Below are 19,012 nucleotides of genomic sequence, written 5' to 3'. Positions count from 1 at the left end.
ATTTTTTAGTTCACAACGTGAACAATTTAATTAAATTACCCTGAAGTTTCAAAAATTTCACGAACTGTGCGAATCGATCAATCGAAATTATTACGCGCAAATAGGGTCTTTTAAAAGGCCGGACTCGGCCGTGTGAATCACCGATTAACGATGGAACGCGAGGATAAATAGTGTGTCAGTGGGTTAAACCGACGTCCTGTTATAAACTGAAGATTTTTCCGCGGAAAACGTTTCCACGTCGAGGATAGGATTATTAACCGTGTATTCTTATTTTGAGATCGCTCGAGACCGCTTCCGTCCTCTACTTATCGACTGAGCGTTTTCTTACGCCTCGTTGGGGATCAATTAACGTCCCCACGCAGTCGATCGTGTGGTCGTAAAGGCACGTGGAAAGTTCTCGAGCGGATAACGGGTAACAGGGAAAAAGTGCATCGAGTTGAGAAAAAATTAACCTCCGGGATATATTTTGGAAGATATTACAGATGATACGACACTTCTTTTTGTTTGGAATTTAAGAGAATTAAGCCTTCAAAGACGTGTTCTGAATTTTTTTAAGGTTTAAAACCAATAACTCGATTAGTTTTCATTCGACTTGAAGACGAATTTTGAAGACGATTTAATTGAATGGTATACATTTTTTTTTTATTGTCATGTAAAGGATCCTCCCTGTATTATGGGATATATAATATTAATATCGTTATGGAATTTTATAATTTAATATTAACGAAAATTTTATAAGAGTTAAAGCTTTTTTTTTTTTCAAACAATATATCACATATAGAGGTATATGTTTGAAAACACCGCTAAATATTTATATCGTAAGTACAGCATTATCATATGCCCGTTATCCGAACTAACCTGCACCCAACAGTTCCATTGCGTTATCACTTCCCATGAAGATAGCACATGGCAATCAACTTGAGAATACCTAATGCCTGGTCGTAATAACAGCGGAAGAGAAATTGTGATATCGTGTAACGAATATATCAGATTAACTCGTATTGTAGCGTGATCCCTATTTAACTCGTCATAAGGTTGGAAAAACAAGTTGGAGTATCCGACATTTATATCACATTTTTATTAAATAGCCAGGTTTCTGCGATCTAGATTTAAAACTTTGACACGCGTGCAATAAGTGAGAATGATATTCAATTTTTTTCTTGATAAGATATCCATTGTACATCCATTGTTGCAAAAATGGTATAAGTGGTATAAGTATCTACGATACATCAAATTAAATCATCAAATCGTGATAAACAAGGATCGTTTTCGTTATGAATTTCAAATAATTTAATTAAGATTAAATACACGTAAAATATTAATAATTTTGTGAAATATTAAGTCGATCTTCGCGATCTTAAATTTCAATTCCAGTATTCTTGAAATTTGGACAGACTTGGCCAGAGATAACTGATTTTAAAAATATTGTATATAGTCGAACAGAATTTCGAAATTGGCAAAATTTTGCAATCGAAACATAAAACAACGAAATGAACGGACGTTCGAATGGTATAAACACTCGTGACTTCTGATAATATATTTATTAAATCAAAATCTTTATAATACATATTTCGTATGAATTGTTATTGAAACATGTGCAGTCTATGGTTCCATGAAATAATTCAATCTTTAATTCTACTACGTAGTGTTTAAGTAACACGATTTTGGATGGAAGTAGTTATATAAAGTGAAAAGATTTCTTTTCAATTTATCAAGTTTTTTTTTTTTTTTTTTTTTTTAAGAATGTTTTAACCAATGCAGTTACTTTCACTTACATCTGTAGTGTAATTTATAAATGGATAAAAATGATGTAAAATTAAATCTCATTTATAAATATTAATTAAATATCGAAAATTGAATAATACAAATTACATTGAATCATTCGTCCTATTGTAGATAAAAAATAATACCACCTTAACTTAAGCAAACTCTATTTCAACGTGTAAATGACGACTTATAAATAATATCTATAAACGTTAAAAATATTCATTTTTTATCCCGTATAAACAGGATTAAATACAAGATTAATAAATAATTCATAATTAATCGATTCAAGAGTAGATAATAAAAATTCAGATAATTCAATTCTTTTGTATGAACATATGTTTATTGTGACGATTATCGGTATTTATATTTATGAATTATATATTCTTATTTAATGTCCAATCGGAATGTTTCTTCCTTCTTAATTTTAAAAAAAGATCAAATCCGCACGAACGACCAGCGTGAGATAAATGACGGGTGAAGAAGACGATAAATGACCGTGATGAAACATATGTGCACGACCATCGTCGTATCACGGTCACGGTGAAATGCATTAATCGTCATCATTTTTCTTCTGTCTGTTAATAACGTAGAGTGGAGATAAAAAGATATTTATAGAGTTATGTTAACAATGCGTTTTCGAAATAAAACAATTATTCAATCATGCGCATCAAGATTTTTCTAGTTTTCTTAGAAATTAAAAACAATAGTACTTTGATAGAAAGATCGAAATCGATCTTATTGTATGCAAATTAAAATTCTTAGAACTTGATTTATTTGCAAGTTTCGATCGAATTTTGAATATTGTAAATATAATAGTTCGAGAATTTTATCAGTAACAGTAAGTGAAAAATAGAGAATTAAATAAATATTTTAAAATTGTGTAGAATGAAGTTCAATAAATTTTTATTTTAAAGAATGAAGTTCAAAGATCGTGAAATTTTATTTTCTTAAAAAAATTAATTTCAATTAAAAGATTATTCCAGATTATTCGTCAAATATATGTTTTATTCATGCAACATTATCTTAATTATTATTCATAATATTCGGCATGAAAATTATTTCGTGGAGTATAAAAAAAAGAACTACTTTTTATCATTGATGTCGTGAAATAAATCTTATTTTTCCATTCGTAAATATTTGTCACACGCAAATCAGAAGCATGTACGTCATTAACGAGAATTTAAAAGAGAAAAGAAATTATACCGATGAATTTCGTATCGAATAAAAAAAAAAGAGAAGGAAAAGGGTACAGATGTTACTTAAATAAATGGTACGTTAGAATTATTGGTTCATATAATTGCTGTTTTCTTTTTTAACTATTGTCATCATTTAATTAAAATCATTCAATTGATTATGGATTATATTATATTGTTTATAAATAAATATAGATGGATATGTATAATATTCTATAGTAATTATTTACCTATAGTAATAGGATCTTGCACAAGAAATCTTATGCCAATATCCATGTAACATTGAATGTAGCAGTCTGAGATCCGGTCATGTTCCCCTTCCATTCACTGTTGGATGCTATCTTTAACTACTTACTTATCTCATTGGTTACATATCAAGGAGAAACGGCTGTTTGTTCTGTTGTTTTCAATATTTGTAAAATTCAATTGGTTGGATTGGAGATTGCACTAAATCAGTAATTAGAATTATTAGAATAATTTATGATGATTTTTATAAATATTTTATTGATTATATTTTTATGAATATAATTTTTCATTTAAATATAAAATATATCATCTACGAAAATAGATATTATCTCCATTGAAAAAATAAAAAGTTTTTCCAAAGTTTAGTTTTAAAATTTATTGCATATTATGGAAAGATAGCTTATTGTTTAATATTAATTTAGAATTATTGATTTAGAATATGTTCACGAAATAATGTTAAAAATATTTTTTTGTTTTTTTAACTTTTTCACATTTAAATTTGGAAAACTTTGGAAAATAATTTGAAAATATCCCAACCATATATTTTCATGAGCATTTTGGATTCCCTAGAGTTTCTCAGCAGTTTTCTAGTGCCTGGATTGAAAGGAACCATATATAATCCTCATTGTTCCTGAATTTACTGTAAAAGTTTTTATATGCTCGACATAAATTTCACTTCTTCAACTATATTTTCAAACTCGTATTGAAAAAAATCTTTTAGTAAGATAATGCTTCAATATAATATATAAATTTCGTACAATGATATTTTATTTCAAAGAATAACTAAAATTTTGAAATGCAAGCTCACTTAATCTCAATGTCATTAAAATATATTTTTTTTTATTCTCATAAAAATAACTGATATTGTTTTAAGCTGGATTTTATAAATTTATCGCGATTATAATTTTATATCAATTTATTAAAGACAATTCGTTATCGCTATATTTATTCATATGGTTCTTACAGTGATGTTTTATTCCATAAATCATATTGCATGTGACACAATATAGTCTTTGGATCAGGTGAACAAAAAAATACGTTAAGTGTCTCGTCTATTTTATACTTTATCTATGATTAAGATTGATAGACAAACGATGTCTCAGTCGGTAATATCGTTGCACTACATATTGAAGAATAGACAGGAGTATACATCATGGAAAAAGAAAAGAAAAACTTCCGACAATGATGTTCGTTTATTTCTTTCAGTCAATTAAAATCGAACCGCTTTCGAACCGTTTACATAGGCCATGTATATCGTAATTGCTCTGTAGAGAAAGTAATCTCTCTTTCTATATACTCGTTTATATATGTATATATATGTATGTATGTATGTATATATATATAAATATACATATACTAACTGGATGGCTATTGTGTCGCAATGGTAGGCCAGCCAACAGCTCGTTTTCCTTCGTTCGGTTAACGGTTCGCGTCTCATTACATACTTCTTTCGTATATAGTTCGTTGTGAAACACCCGGTAGGAGAGAATGCGATTGGTGAAACATTTGTATACTTACACGCGTTCATTTCAAGCGAGGAAACAGGAAGACTTTCAGTGTCATCTGTTCAGATGATCACGTGATATCAAGAAAAATATTTGGCAAATTTTTTCACAGTATCATATTATTGAATTATAAAAATATTATTCTTACGAAAGTAAATAGAATGTGATAAAAGAACGTCGTAATTTTTTTTAAAAGTTTATTTGCTAAAATAAATTATCCGTTAAAATTTTATTCATTCTTTACGATCGATTCTGTCGTCAAATTTAAATTTCTTTCAATATATTTTTCTAATATTTTCTAAATATCACGTTTAATTGTAAAAATGCTCATCAAATCTTGTAACTTTAATTACATTTGATAACTATATAAAATTATCTCAAAATTTGTCTCACAATAAATTTACTTGCAATACTTCATATATCGCTGACAATGTAACCCCGAGACGTCATATTCCATGGCTGCAAAGACTTCCCACTAGATAGATGCACTTGTGCCAGCCAGTCTCGGGAAACCCCGGAGAATTGTTAGCGGGTCTTCAAACGATATGTAATAGAAATTCTTCGGTGGAGAACGAAGCTAATCATAGCGCGGCTGAGAAAAGACGGGGGCTTCGTCCAAGCTCCTTTATGTAAACCTTGAGACTAGATCCGGATTCTTGAGAAGCGATGAGTGAAGGGGAGGTAACAAGACGTGTAACGAGGACAGACCAAACGGCGAATCTGGCGAAGAAAGAGAGATGGATTGATATGGATCAGAGAAAGATGGCGTAAAGAAGTGGGGGAAAGATTCAAAGAGAAGGGATATATACTTCTATTCGGTTAAAGAACTGCGACTTGCCATTGCACAGAAGGAGAAAGAGAGGGGGAAAAAGCAACTGGAGAGGGAGATTCACGCACTTTTAGATCGGCAGGAGGAAAAAGCAAGCACGTCGGCGAAAGTGTTCTTGTGTATTGCGCTCGTCGGCCCTCACCTCCAGTAACGTACAAATTTAATGGCGGCCACGAAGAAAGAAAAATAAAAAGAACGAATCTATCGCAATCGTATCGCTCGACTTGGATCTCTTTTTATGGTTCTGATTGAATTCGAAATTCTGTGATTAATTCTCCTATATGAATCCTCTTCTGTTATAAGCATGTTTTAATAGGATTAATTTTATTATCTAACCTATGAAAAACCTAACCTATGAAGATAACTTGCCATGAATTAACTGGTTAGTTTTTCGATAATAAATCGAATTGGATTATTTTTCAACGAAGCTTATATGTGAAAAAATAAATATAATAAATTCAAAGAATTCATATATGAATATCATCGAGTACATAATCATAATACTTTGAACGAAATAGATAATCGCCGTGACAAATGTCCACACTTTGGAATTCGATTCGCGAAGATGAGTTTAACGCAATTCCGCGCGTAATTACGCGTAACGTCACTCGTCGAGGAAAATAAAGTCGGCAAATAATGCGTTGTTGCTACCACTGTTCCGTTCGCAACCGAGAAATAATCGTGTGCGTGTAAGTCGTGTATATGTGTGTTACGCGTTCCCAGCTCAGATCAGATTCGTTTTACGAGAACGCGCCACATTGGCGGCTGGCTCTCCAACGAGGGCCTCGATAAAAATGACCTCGTTTCTGTCAAACGGAGATTAAGTAACTATGTACCACAGCCGTGTTATACTTCCTTTCACTGCAGAACTTTACGCGCATAAGAAACGAGTCGGTCGCCTATCATTTTCTCTCTCTTCCTCTCACGCGTTACCTTTTTTTTTTATTGGAATTCAAGCAAAAGACACGAAAACTGATTTTATCGCAATAATATATGTTTTATTCCTCAATGAAGCATGATAAAATTAATACGTTAAGTTTAACTGATTTTAAAATAGATTTTTGTTTCATGATTAAATATTTTATCCTATTAGAAAATAGGCATACCACTACATAGGCATTATATCATATATATTTATGAGCTTTAAATTATAATTATATTCGACATTCTATTAAATTAGCAATTATATTAAAAGTATTAAATTTATTTATTAATCATGAAACGAGAATAATTTTTGAACAAAAAGATATATACGTAATATATATAATGCAATATAAACTGAAGATAATAGTTATGATCATTATTATAATCAAAATTATTTTGAATGACTTCTTCACGTAAAAAATACATAAATAATTACAAAGCGTCGAAAACGAAGAAACCAGATTATCCAACTTTTTCCGTTACGTGACAACGAGAATAAAATTTGAGATAGTTGATGATTTTTTAAAAACTGGATATAATTGCATGTTTCGTGAAATTCGAATGATTGTCTCGATTTACGAAAGATAAACTGAAAGAGGGGAGGATGTCTCTCGCTTGGGAGCCAGTCGACCGTCTTTTTTTGTCTCTCTATTCTTTTCTTTCCTCTCCGCATATCTTTCTCGTCGGTTCGCCAGTGGCTGTTGGTCGGCTTTTTCCTTCTTTTTCTCCTTCTGCCCATTCGTACTCGCTTCTTCCTCTCTTCCTATCCTCCTTCTGCTACATCGTGGCGAAGGTATGTAGGTTGTGCCACATCCTTGCCCGGAAACCGTTACCTTGCTGGCTTTACACTCAATGGAGCTCGCCATACCGTTGTTCCCCATACACGAATTTCCTTTAGCTTCGTTACTAGCTACGCACGACGCCTTTTCTCCTTGCTGACTTCCTTAGAATCGTTTTTATTTTTCCTTCCTGTTTTCTTATTTTTATTATTTGAATTCTGTAATTGTCTAAATCTAAATTTATTTATCTTTATCATCTCTACATTCTTATCATCTTTTATTTTTTTCTGTTTCATCGTCTAAAAAAATTGATTATTTTTGTATTTTCTTTTTGTTAACATAAAATTTAGATTTTAAAAAAACATTTGGGATTTTATCTTGTTCTTTTTTTTTTTTTTTTTTTTTTTTGAAATTGAATAATCATCTTCAAATATAAAAACATTTGTCTGATAGTTAAATAAGAAAGTATATTAATAATAATAATAATAATAATAATACGATAATTAATCACAATGAATTGAAAAATTAGTTAATTAGTGATTCTTTTCAAGGATAAGAAAACTTCCGTATTAACTTCTGTGTTATTATATTATTTGTTATTCTTGATATTCAATGCCATTTCAAATTTCATTTAAGTATTTAATAATTGTAAATTGAGTCATCTTCATGTAAATGATGCGTGTATATATAATATGTACATAAATATTCGAAGGTAGGTAGCCAACTTTTTGAATTATGACTCACTCAGCTTCAAGACATGGATTTTAAAATATTTTCTTTATGAATTGTAAGCAATTTTTGTTTACTGAAACGTGTTGTAAGAATATTGCATTAAAGAACAATTGCTGAGATTATTTTTGAAGCAAGGTATTCAGTTGGAACGATATTTTCAAGGATCATCAAAGATGTTAAAAAATTCCTAGAATAGTTCGAATATTATGCTAAGTTAAAATACAAAACAATCATAAAAATATCATAATTCGAATCCTTAAGATAAATTAAAAATCCGAGAAAATTTTTCTCATTAAAGTAATCAATCAATATTATTAATAAATGTATTGTAATGAAATAACTTCATTATAAATAAAAAAGCAAAAATTTATGAATTGAAAAATAAATCTTTTCAATTCACAAAACACAAATAATAAGCATTGTATAATTAAATTAAATTTTAATTCACAGATAGAATAATAATGATTAATTTATTCATCCTTAAGTATATTTAATGTATTTAAAAATTTGGAATGGAATGAAATCAAATCTTTCTTTAATCTATAACTGAAAATAAAATTAAAAATGAAAATAGCAAAGAAATGTTCCAGCGAAACGTCTTAATAGTGGTACGTTTCCAAGTTTTCCGATTTCTAGTTGTCTGTCATGTTCTGGCTTGTTTACAAACGATACGTTGCCTCGTGTGACACCTGATCATGAGTGACATTCCACCGATTTCCGAATTCTCGATCGCATACGCCTTGACTCTATCCTTATTTAGTCACGAGAAATCTCATTGCCACTTGACTTTCTTTTCTCATGTTTTTTACTATTAGCTTTTCTAATAATGTTTTTGTTATTTACCGATTATTTTTATTTTATTATTAGAATAGAAAAAAATAAAAAATTATGTCATGATAATTTAACGTAGAATGTATAATTACATATCTAAAACGAAAAATAATCATATTAATAAATCGCTAAATCAACTTTAAAACGATAAACTTTTATTTATCGAATTTCTCACTATCGAAGTAGAAATCGAGCATAAGGAATCATCATATAATACCTAATTCTCTAACATTCTTTCACTTCTTTACATGTGTGTAATTAATATACAATTATTATTTCATTCCAATTATTTCATCACAGTTCATAAGATTATCTTTGTTTATAAAATTTCGCCGGCCATTTACACTTTTGTCGTCTCTTCTTTCTCCCCTTCCGTCGTATACCATTTGCAATTACTCCAGTGTATCCATTAGTCCGCGAAAAAACTGAGGGATAAAAAAGAATGGTTAGAGGGATGAGGAGCGTTGAAATTACGCTTTGACAGAGCATTAAATAACGAGCATCATACGCGCGTTTCACGAAGTGTCTCGCTACATCGTTACAGGATACCGACGTAAACGCCGTGGTTAACATAGCCTTTGCGCTGCACCACGGTGTGTGGAAGTGGGCCGAGAAAATTATTTATACGTTGGTCGACACAGCTGATCCTCCACTGCGCGTGCACTCGCCCTCCTCTACCTTTTCTCTTTGCCTGTATTTCTGTACAGCGAGCCGGCGAAGAGAGAATCAGTTCTCGCACAAAGAAAGACAATGACGCGATCGTATTATGAAAGAAAAAGGGAGAAAGAATTAGAAAGAAAAACAATATAAAGAGAAAGAGGAAGGGAAAGACGGTATGTTCATGTATACATATATATACTCGGCGCAGGCAGAACGAAAAAGCATATTCGATCTGGTGCTTGCTAGAAATAGCGACGAATAGACTGAAATAAACGCAACCTCGCAACGCGCGTCGACAAAGGATCTCTCTCGGTTTCGTGACGTTGTCACCGATCCCCCACTCTTGCCGAGTTCGCTTTTTCTCTCTCCATGCTTCTCTCTGCGCAGGTCTCTGGCATCGTCGTAAAATTACCGGTAAATCATTTGACAGGCTGTGCTACCATATTGTCTCTTAGAGTCAAGTATCTTTCTTTATCTTTTCTTAAGAGGAGATTAATTAATCGGAAGGTTTCTCCTTTTAACATTTTTTAATCAATTCTCTTGAATGTGCTCGAAAAAGAAAATATTTCGGTGGTTATTCGCTATATGTTCGCAAAGCTACAGCGTCCATTTAATGGACGTACGGATTCCCGCGAAAGTACCGTACTTTCCAATCGTAACTCGTATTTCTCGAAAGGCACAGAGACGGATTGTTCAAGACAGAAACACGATTTTTACATAACGCCCTCGCGGACAAGATACATTTGTGATTTTTCTTTATTAATGAGCTGAATCGTCGTAATTAACATTCGCAGAAGAAATGAAATACGCTTTTCGACGCCTATGGTCATTATCGTTGCTCTCGACCGGGATCGATTTCGCAACGGTGTCGGTTACGTGCCTGTTTCAAGAACGAAAAAACGCGAGATCCGGGGCGAATTCGGTGTCGCACAAACGCGGTCAATTAACGTTGGTGTTGTTAAATTACGGTTTTCGAAAACGCGGAGAAAGTTGTAAATGACAACAAATAATATTATTTCTCTACCATATTGTATCGATTGATGTGATATAAGGACGACCTGTTGCAGTTTTTTTTTGTGCGTAAGGGAAAAACAGAAGCATCAGTGGCGACGAGACAAGGGTATAATATTGACGAGCAGTGACGTCACGCGGCGCCCCGTTGTCGATTATACGCACAGCATCCCCTTCTCTTTTGGCACGTCCGGCCGAACACCCACGCGTGCTTTTAATGCTACCCGTGTCATGCTAAATATTGCACTTACCCTCCAACGGGATGATTAAAGTTTATTTTTGCGCGGGGATTCATAATTGAGTTACGGTGGAGATAGAATAATTTCATGAGATTATTCTCGTAGATCCGTTTATGCCAAAGTCCATTACAAATATTTTAAAGTAAATTTACGCTTTGGTATGAGATCTACTTTTTAACAAATTATTATTTCTTTTATTTTTCTTATATTTTTTTTTATTTCTTTCATTATCTCTGTACTTAATATATTTTATTCTAATTATTAACGTAAATTTCTGATATTACTATATTTTTAATAATTATATATATCGAAGTTGAGTGATAAGAATAGATATAATGTAGATAAAAGAAAAAAATATTGAAATTTTATTATCAACATGATTCATTTATTGCAGTTACATTCGTTTGATTGAAAATTTTTAGACAGTACTTTGAAAATTTTTATATTATTAATTTATACTTGAAAATTGAAAGAAACCGTGTAAAATAATAAGATTTAAAATCAAATATTTCTTTGTATTTTTATCTATAAAAAAATTATATAACAAAATCAAATAGAATTAAACTTTAATAATGAGTTGTCTAATGAAAGATATTAAATTCTTCTAAACTCATAATTCTATTTGAAGCAATGTAAAACCGAGGATAATTTTTGAAATACAAAGCAGCTTTATCTTTGAAGAAATTCTTGAACGATTTTTAGTAATCAGTGGAAGCAAATTTGAATTCAGTAGAGAGATAAATCGTGGTATTTATCAGTGACTTATAATAAATGCACGTCATGATAAAGCGAAAAAGAAGAAAAAAAACAATATTGAAAGAAACAGCTGTTACTATACTAACATTAATCGGTGAAATCGCGTGACAATGTGCAAAGTACAAGTTTCTGTTTATCGAAAGTTATGTCTGCATTCTCTTCTGTCGATAATGTAGATCACTGTCTTTTTAATGTTATTTTTTATTATCATTAATGCAACAAGTTGTAATACATTGTTAGTTTTTCAATCGTAAAATAACATTCTTCAAATAAGATTTTTTTTATTTAAAGTTACTTTGGAATAACAATCATTTTTTTATTTTATCTTATATACAATATTTATGCGTATAATTTATATATATTTCATGCAATATATTATTATTATTATTATTATTCTAAAAATATATAAATTTCTCATACACGAATTATTTATATATTAAAAATATTTACAAGTAAACAGAATTAGAAGCTAAGAATGTAACCTTGAATAAAATATAATTCATAAGGTTATAGAGCGCAACATATGGCGCAAGCAGTTTGAAGTTTCTAACCTCACTTTGTTTTTCAATAGAAACTTCGATAGATTTTATACGGCATTAAACACATTAGAGATCTCGTTTCTTAGTAAAAAAAAAAAAAAGAAAGAAAGAATACTTAAGATATTCTCGAGATTTCTTGTTTCCTCTTCATAACTGAAAAATACGATTAAAAACGTGATATTTTAATGCGTCGTATTAAACAAAACACGTGTTTTTTTCGCAACGGTATTGCAACGTATATGATATCGAAATATAAATATATTTTAAATAAGACAAGAAAAAGTTTATATGAAGTATTGCACAATTTGTAAATATATTTTACGTGTGTTTTATCAGATATTGGTATTATTGAAATTTTTATTGATTTTGAATCAATATGCGCATCATATAATTCAATGTAAGAAATATTTATATCGATGTTGATTTATATATTGATACGTTGTTTTATTATCTACAAAAAATTTATTCTTCTCGAAATTATTTTATTATATAATTTTTAAGTACTAATTGAGAATAATATAATAAATAATGGTTATCATTAATTTAAAAGATTCTTTCAACTGATGTGTAAAATTAAACGTCCGAAAAATGAGAATATAGCATAACAAAGTGGAAAGTGTTATTGTATTTTGATGTAAGTTTAATATGTAAAATAGAGTATCAATAACAGGCCATGTCAACTAGCCTGAGTAGAGATGTTATACAAGTCACGCATAGATATGAGAATCAGAGCTCGGTAGATTCATAACCGTAACTTGACTCGTCTTCGGTACTATCGTCTCGTTGTAAACAAGTCTAAGCAGTCCAGTGTGCCTGCCGGCGCTATGTAGGTTACTATCGCAACGGTCTGCGCCTCCTCGACCCGCCTTTAAGGTCGTTTACAGCCAGTAACCCGAATCCACTTCTCATCATTTTCCTTCTCTTTCTCACTTCTTTTTTCGTTCTTTTACCGTTTTTCGTAATCCTTTTGAATTATTGCTTCGTGTCAAAAATAGGCAAGTTTAGTTCGACATTATTGCAGTGATTTCTAAGTAAAATTGTTGCTCTGGCTTTTAAATTACTTAATTACATAGAGAAAGTTTAAATTTTGTGAAAATTTTGAAATAAAAATCAAGAACAAATCTACAATTAAATCTACAATTTTTGAAATTAGAAAAAATATTATAATTGTGTGTTGATTTTCTTTATTGTTATAAGAAATTGTTGTTAATATAAGAATTTTAATATAACTACTTAAGTTACAGTTTTTTCTGATATAAAATTAAACGAGATAATTTATACATTAAAATATTTTATAATATATTCGATTAAATATTTATTCGCAATGTTCCTATAATCATTTGCAATAATTTTACAATATATATATATATATATTGCAAGAGGCATTATGCATAGCGACCGCGTAACGCGTTTTTCGTACGATTCCTTTTTCTGCCGGTAGCGCACGCGCTGATTAACCTCGTGGCTGGTTCCGATGCGCTTAGCCAATGTTGTAGCAGCGCCGTTAGCTACGCGATGATTTTTTGTAGTGGTAGTAGTGCAACGTATACATATGCGTGCACTGTTGCACACTATTCAATGCGCTCCAAGAATTACCAAGTAGTGGAGTGTCACGTGACACCGTCTTGTGGGTATATAAAGACGACCGATTGCTGGTGGAATCAGCCACTTGCGAACTGGCTCCGAGGTTCGTGCTATGGCTCGTTCCTTTGATACTGACTAAGGATTACGTATAAGATTATCTCGAAATAGAGAAAGAGAATCCTCGAAGAAATTATTTCCTATTATACTGCTTACGATACTATTGAGAAAAAAGTGAAAAGAGAATATATACATACATAAACAGCGAATTATGGAAAAAGGCTTATGTGAAAATTATTTGAGGTAGGTCAATGATTTTGATGACGGATAGAAAAGTGACGTAGCCCGATTACCAACTGCTTGATCGTCAGAGAGAAATGCTCACATGAGAAACGCTCAACAACACGCATGCGCGAAACGTTGTTCCTATAGCAAGAAGTTCTAGACGTGTATATCGTAGATGCGCATGCCTACAGATCATGGAAATATAATTTAATATATATATACGAATACATGTGAATATAAATATACATATGAATACACAAATACGATACATATATATAATAATAACAAATTCATATAAATATATATGATATGTGAATTCTGAGATTTTATAATTATATCAAGAATTGATTAGATTATCTATAAAAAAACGATTCGATTAGCAATCGAGTGGGGTACATATTTTCAAAATGGAAAGAGATTTACCACGATAACCACGATAAAGATCTCATTTTATGCGCATGTATTTGTTGCGTCTGGTAAAATATGTGAACGTCCTACACTGAAAAAGAGAGATAGAGAGAAAGACGTGACGCATGTGTCAGAGTCTGTGCATCGGTTCCAAGGCCCTCTCCGAGCACTGCCTCCCGAGGATTTCAACTTCTTTTTGTCCGGCGTTCAAGGTGAACCCGTACAAGAAAAAATTCCTACATTCTCCAACTGATTGTCAGATAGCAGATACGGGACAGAAAATATACTGACCTACTGACTCTTTCATAAGGGATTTCCGGTATTAGTTTTCAATTGCTACGTGTATAGTAACTACTGATTATCATCATTCAATTACAAAGTTCTTAAAAGTCTTATTACATCTTGTAAATCGTTCGTTACACGTGTATATAAGATCTTGAAATCATTACCTCAAAGATTAATTGAATATTATTGAATATTAAAAACTATAAATCTCAATATCAAAATTATATACAGCAACTTAAATATATAGGGAAACAAAACAAAAAGACACGAAATTTTGTCTTTCTAGAAATTTTCTAATGTCAGATACAAAGTGCCACAATTAATTGCGATCTAAACCCCATCATGAGATGTCGTGAGATGATTAAATTTAATGAACGCATTAGATCTGCATTTATGGATCGCTCTAACGTGCAAACGAAGAAACGATCAGTTGATTTCGCGACCGTCCTAGCTGGGAGTCTGCTAATAAAAGACGTTGCGCAATCGTGGACGTTGGTGTTGCGCCGTAGATAATAATAAGAACGTAGACTGGCGAAGTAGAGAGATCGGGTAGGGGACAAGAGAGAAAGAAAGAGAGATAGGACTTCTCTTTTTGCCTCTGTGTGTGTTCCTTCTTTCGATGAATAAATGTGTGCATACGCGAATGCACAAACATAATATTTTGTCGCGCATGAGTTGTTGCGAGTCGCAGCGGCCGCGCACTAGTGCACCGGTGCAATGAAATCGAAGAGAAACTCTCGACTGAACCCATATTGTATTTATGGCTTCTTTCGAAGTATGGATAAATTCTTTGAAATCTTTAAGAAAATTATAGTTTTCTCGTTCTTTTTTTACTCTCAATTTTTAATCTTGTTTCTTCATCTTTTTTATCTCGTTTTGTTAAGAAAACATTTTTTTTTATTTTTTACTATCTGGCTTTCGCATTTCTGTCACGTGTTCACTTTCGACAAAGAAATTTTTTTTGTAAATGTTTGTAAATGGAATCATCTATATTGAAAATCGAAACGTGATCACATTAATTAAAATATGAAATTTCTATCATAATATTTATGGTCGAGAATTATCATGAAATCTTGTCGAATAACACTCACTTATAAGAATATTGGCCATTATTGGTCAACGTTCCGTCCATGCTCTGCCTTTCTCGCGATCGTGTCTTTATTTTACCAGAAAGGAAAGGTTGTTTGATTATAGACAGATGGGATGCAGACAACGTACAGAGGCACGTATCGAGGAACAATTTCCCGGCAATCATTATACGTGATAGATGTTTACATGAACCAATATACATTTCAGTGTGACCACGAAGGTCTTTAGTTTGTCTAGCAAAAGAGAGAATCTACGAGAAATCCGATCGTAATTACTTCCGGCTCGCCAAGCCATCTAGAGAACGCTGAGAAAACGGAAATTCACTTTCTTTACCTTGGCATCGTAGTACCTCTATCTGTGTATGTTTATCTTGTTTTCTTATCTATCTTTTTCTCTCTATCTCCTTTTTTAAATGACGATTATTCGATATGCACATGCATTCACGCCCATTTATATGTACATGTATATCACAATATATCACGGCTCGTTTTACAAAATGTTCAGGATCAGTATAATAGATAGTGTGATACCTGAAATTAAATATAATTTTTGTAAATTTTTCTAATCAGATATCTATGGAATTGTGTTAATAATTATTATTGATAATCAGTAATTAATCATTTTATCACGTGTAAACTCGTGATAGAAGATAATTAATATACACAAAGATAATTATTATCGAGAAGGTACGCTTAAAAACATTAAATTTAATGTTAATTTAATGTTCAGTCAAATTAAAATTACATGAAATATTAATTTTAATCGAATTTCTTTCTTTCTTTTTTTTTTTTTTTTTTATTTCAGAATTTTAATCGTATATTTTTTTGTCGTAAAATAATTTTTTATCATGGATAAAATTTAGAATGAAATTTAAAGTTCGGAAATAAAAATATGACAAAACAGACATTCAACGCCATCTGTTTGTAATTCACTGATTTACGATAAATTTTTTAACATCTTTTAAAATACATTTTCATAAATACTGATATAATTTATAAGATTAAATATGAAATAAAATTTATTTTTCGATTTAAATATGCTGAGAGCATTAAAAACAATATTTATGTTATCTATTTAAAATGTGGTGTATTATTGAACAAAACGATCAATTATATATAGTTTGTGACGTAAATAGTGGCTGTAAAAAATTGTAAAATAAGTATGCATATCATAGTCAGAATGTATTCAAAGCTGTCTGTTCGTTTTTTTGTTAAAATTTATAAATGGATTTCATGTAGTTATTGCGAATGTAATTTTATCTCATTTCTTTGTCGAGGCTTTAGAGTTGCATTCGTTTGAAAGAAAGTTAATATCGTTTATTTCATATGGTAGAACGTGTGAAACTGTACCATCTGTTCATTAATATAGCAAAGTTGTTTTGCGACAAAATCCAAAAGAAAAAAATTATGTGTTTCTTATTAAATAACTTTAATACTATTTCGTATTAAACGACAGAAAATGCTCTTTTGTAACCAAGTGGAACTCAGGTACATAAAACTTGTGTCCTGTCCTTTTTCCTGTCTCGTTTTCTCCCTTCATTCTCTCCCTTTCCCCTTCTTCCTTGTCAACATTACGCTCGGCTTGGCAAACAGTGACAGGCACAAGATACGAAGGACGTATATCTATATAAATTCAACATACATGCGCAGATTGGCACCAATACATCTATATCTACTTCAAAAGCCATTGAACGTGCGGTTAGTTCTTTCTCTTTTTATCTCACTATCTTGTTTCCTTCGTCGTTTTGTTCACTCTCTCGTTCACGCATACTCTCTTTACTAGTAGGATAGAAGAAGACAATAATAACGATGGCTCAGAACTCGAGGCGATCGTTTTCATCAAATGTTTCGAATCATAAACGTATATATCATTTGGCTGTTTAAATTGTTTTCTATTTTTACTTGTGTTTTGGTGTATAACAACGTAAAAGAGAAACCAATTATATCTAATTCAAAGCTTGATTGCTTTTCTGACAATGGCATATAATGATAATTGATGGAATCGAATAACTTGTTGGTTGGAGGTTAGGGTTGAATTCAATCGCTCGTCAGTGTTTCGATATCGTATTACGATCGTATAATTTTTTGATACAGATATATATAGTTATATTTGAGTATGAGATTATTATTAATTAAGTTTCGTTATATAAAATTTAAATCCAATTTTTTATTTTTATTAGATTTATGAATGATATCTTAACCTTAAATTCTAAATTCTAAATTGTTTTTGCCATAAATAGTTTTTTTTTATTCTTTTTCACTTTTAATTCATCATAAATAATAATTATATATTTTATATAACATATAAAATAATATTGCATGTATGAATATTAAGATTAATAATTAGGAAATTTACAATATTCTTGATTTTGTGGTTAACTTTCATTCAATTTTTTATTTATAAATATTTATGTGTTTTGTGATTGACGAGTATAAATTTTCTTTAAATATTATAAAGAAATATTAAAAAAGATTATTTGAAATAAAAATAAATTGTTATTACAAAGAATATATATTACAAAGAAAAGTTGTGTTTTAAGTGAATATTACAAAGAAAAATGGTGTTTTAAGTGAATATTACATCGAAATGAATGCAATTAAAATAACAAGATAGTCTTAATTCGTCGATATCGAAATTAAAAAGAAATTATATTGAAAGACGAAGAATCAAAAAATTAACCTCATTTGTTCTACGCAAAAGTATGTTTAGCTATGTCGTATTTTTTTAATACATATAAGCTGCTATTTGTTCATGTACATTTGCTAAATTTAAATGTATATGATTTTTAATTTTCTTATAATGGATAATTTAAAAATGCAAATACAATATCTAAATAAATCGTAATATAGAAATAATTCTGTCATGTCGAATACATTATACATAACCTATATTTACAAATTTCATTTCGCATAATACATTCGCATGCAGATAAAACGTGATATTCTCGCAATCTTTAAAATGCTGTTGTATAGAACTTTTTTCTTATTCATCAAATGCGTTTTCATTATTGTATTCGAATGACGTCAATGCAATTACCAGTGGCACATTCAATAACTCGAGTCTCAATTCTTGAAAATTCCATTGCTATTACAAACAAAAGATTTTAGTTAACTCGAATCGATATTATTATATGATTGAGAACGTGATATTTTCGAAAAGAATTGAATACGTTATTGCGGATATTAGCAATGAATTTATATTTAAAACAAATATAATCGATACAAGAAAAAACATATTTTATATTATTTTGCATATGTCAAAAAAACTTGTTAACAATTCAAATGTCAAGAAAAAAGCCATATTATTTGAAAAATTATTTAAATACGTTGATATCATATATCAAAATATTCTTC

At 30.6% G+C, this 19,012-nt stretch overlaps 1 protein-coding gene and 1 long non-coding RNA gene across 3 annotated transcripts in view; one reads left to right on the top strand and one right to left on the bottom strand.

Annotated features, from left to right (window-relative positions):
• Positions 1–19,012, top strand: part of Su(Tpl) (Suppressor of Triplolethal) — a 113,618-nt gene that overhangs the window by 67,632 nt on the left and 26,974 nt on the right. The window lies entirely within an intron of this gene.
• LOC147657775 (uncharacterized) lies at positions 8,940–9,761 on the bottom strand. Its single transcript, XR_015291818.1, has 2 exons — positions 9,315–9,761; positions 8,940–9,231 (listed from the first exon to the last, which is right to left on the bottom strand). It is a non-coding gene; the product is annotated as an uncharacterized LOC147657775 (long non-coding RNA).

This window comes from Apis florea, unplaced genomic scaffold, assembly GCF_048593485.1.
Source record: "Apis florea isolate Af1SG1 unplaced genomic scaffold, ASM4859348v1 contig_2839_pilon, whole genome shotgun sequence".
Taxonomy (NCBI): Eukaryota; Metazoa; Arthropoda; class Insecta; order Hymenoptera; family Apidae; genus Apis; species Apis florea.
The sequence above is the reverse complement of the archived record's forward strand: the minus strand, read 5'-3'. Positions and strand labels throughout refer to the sequence as shown.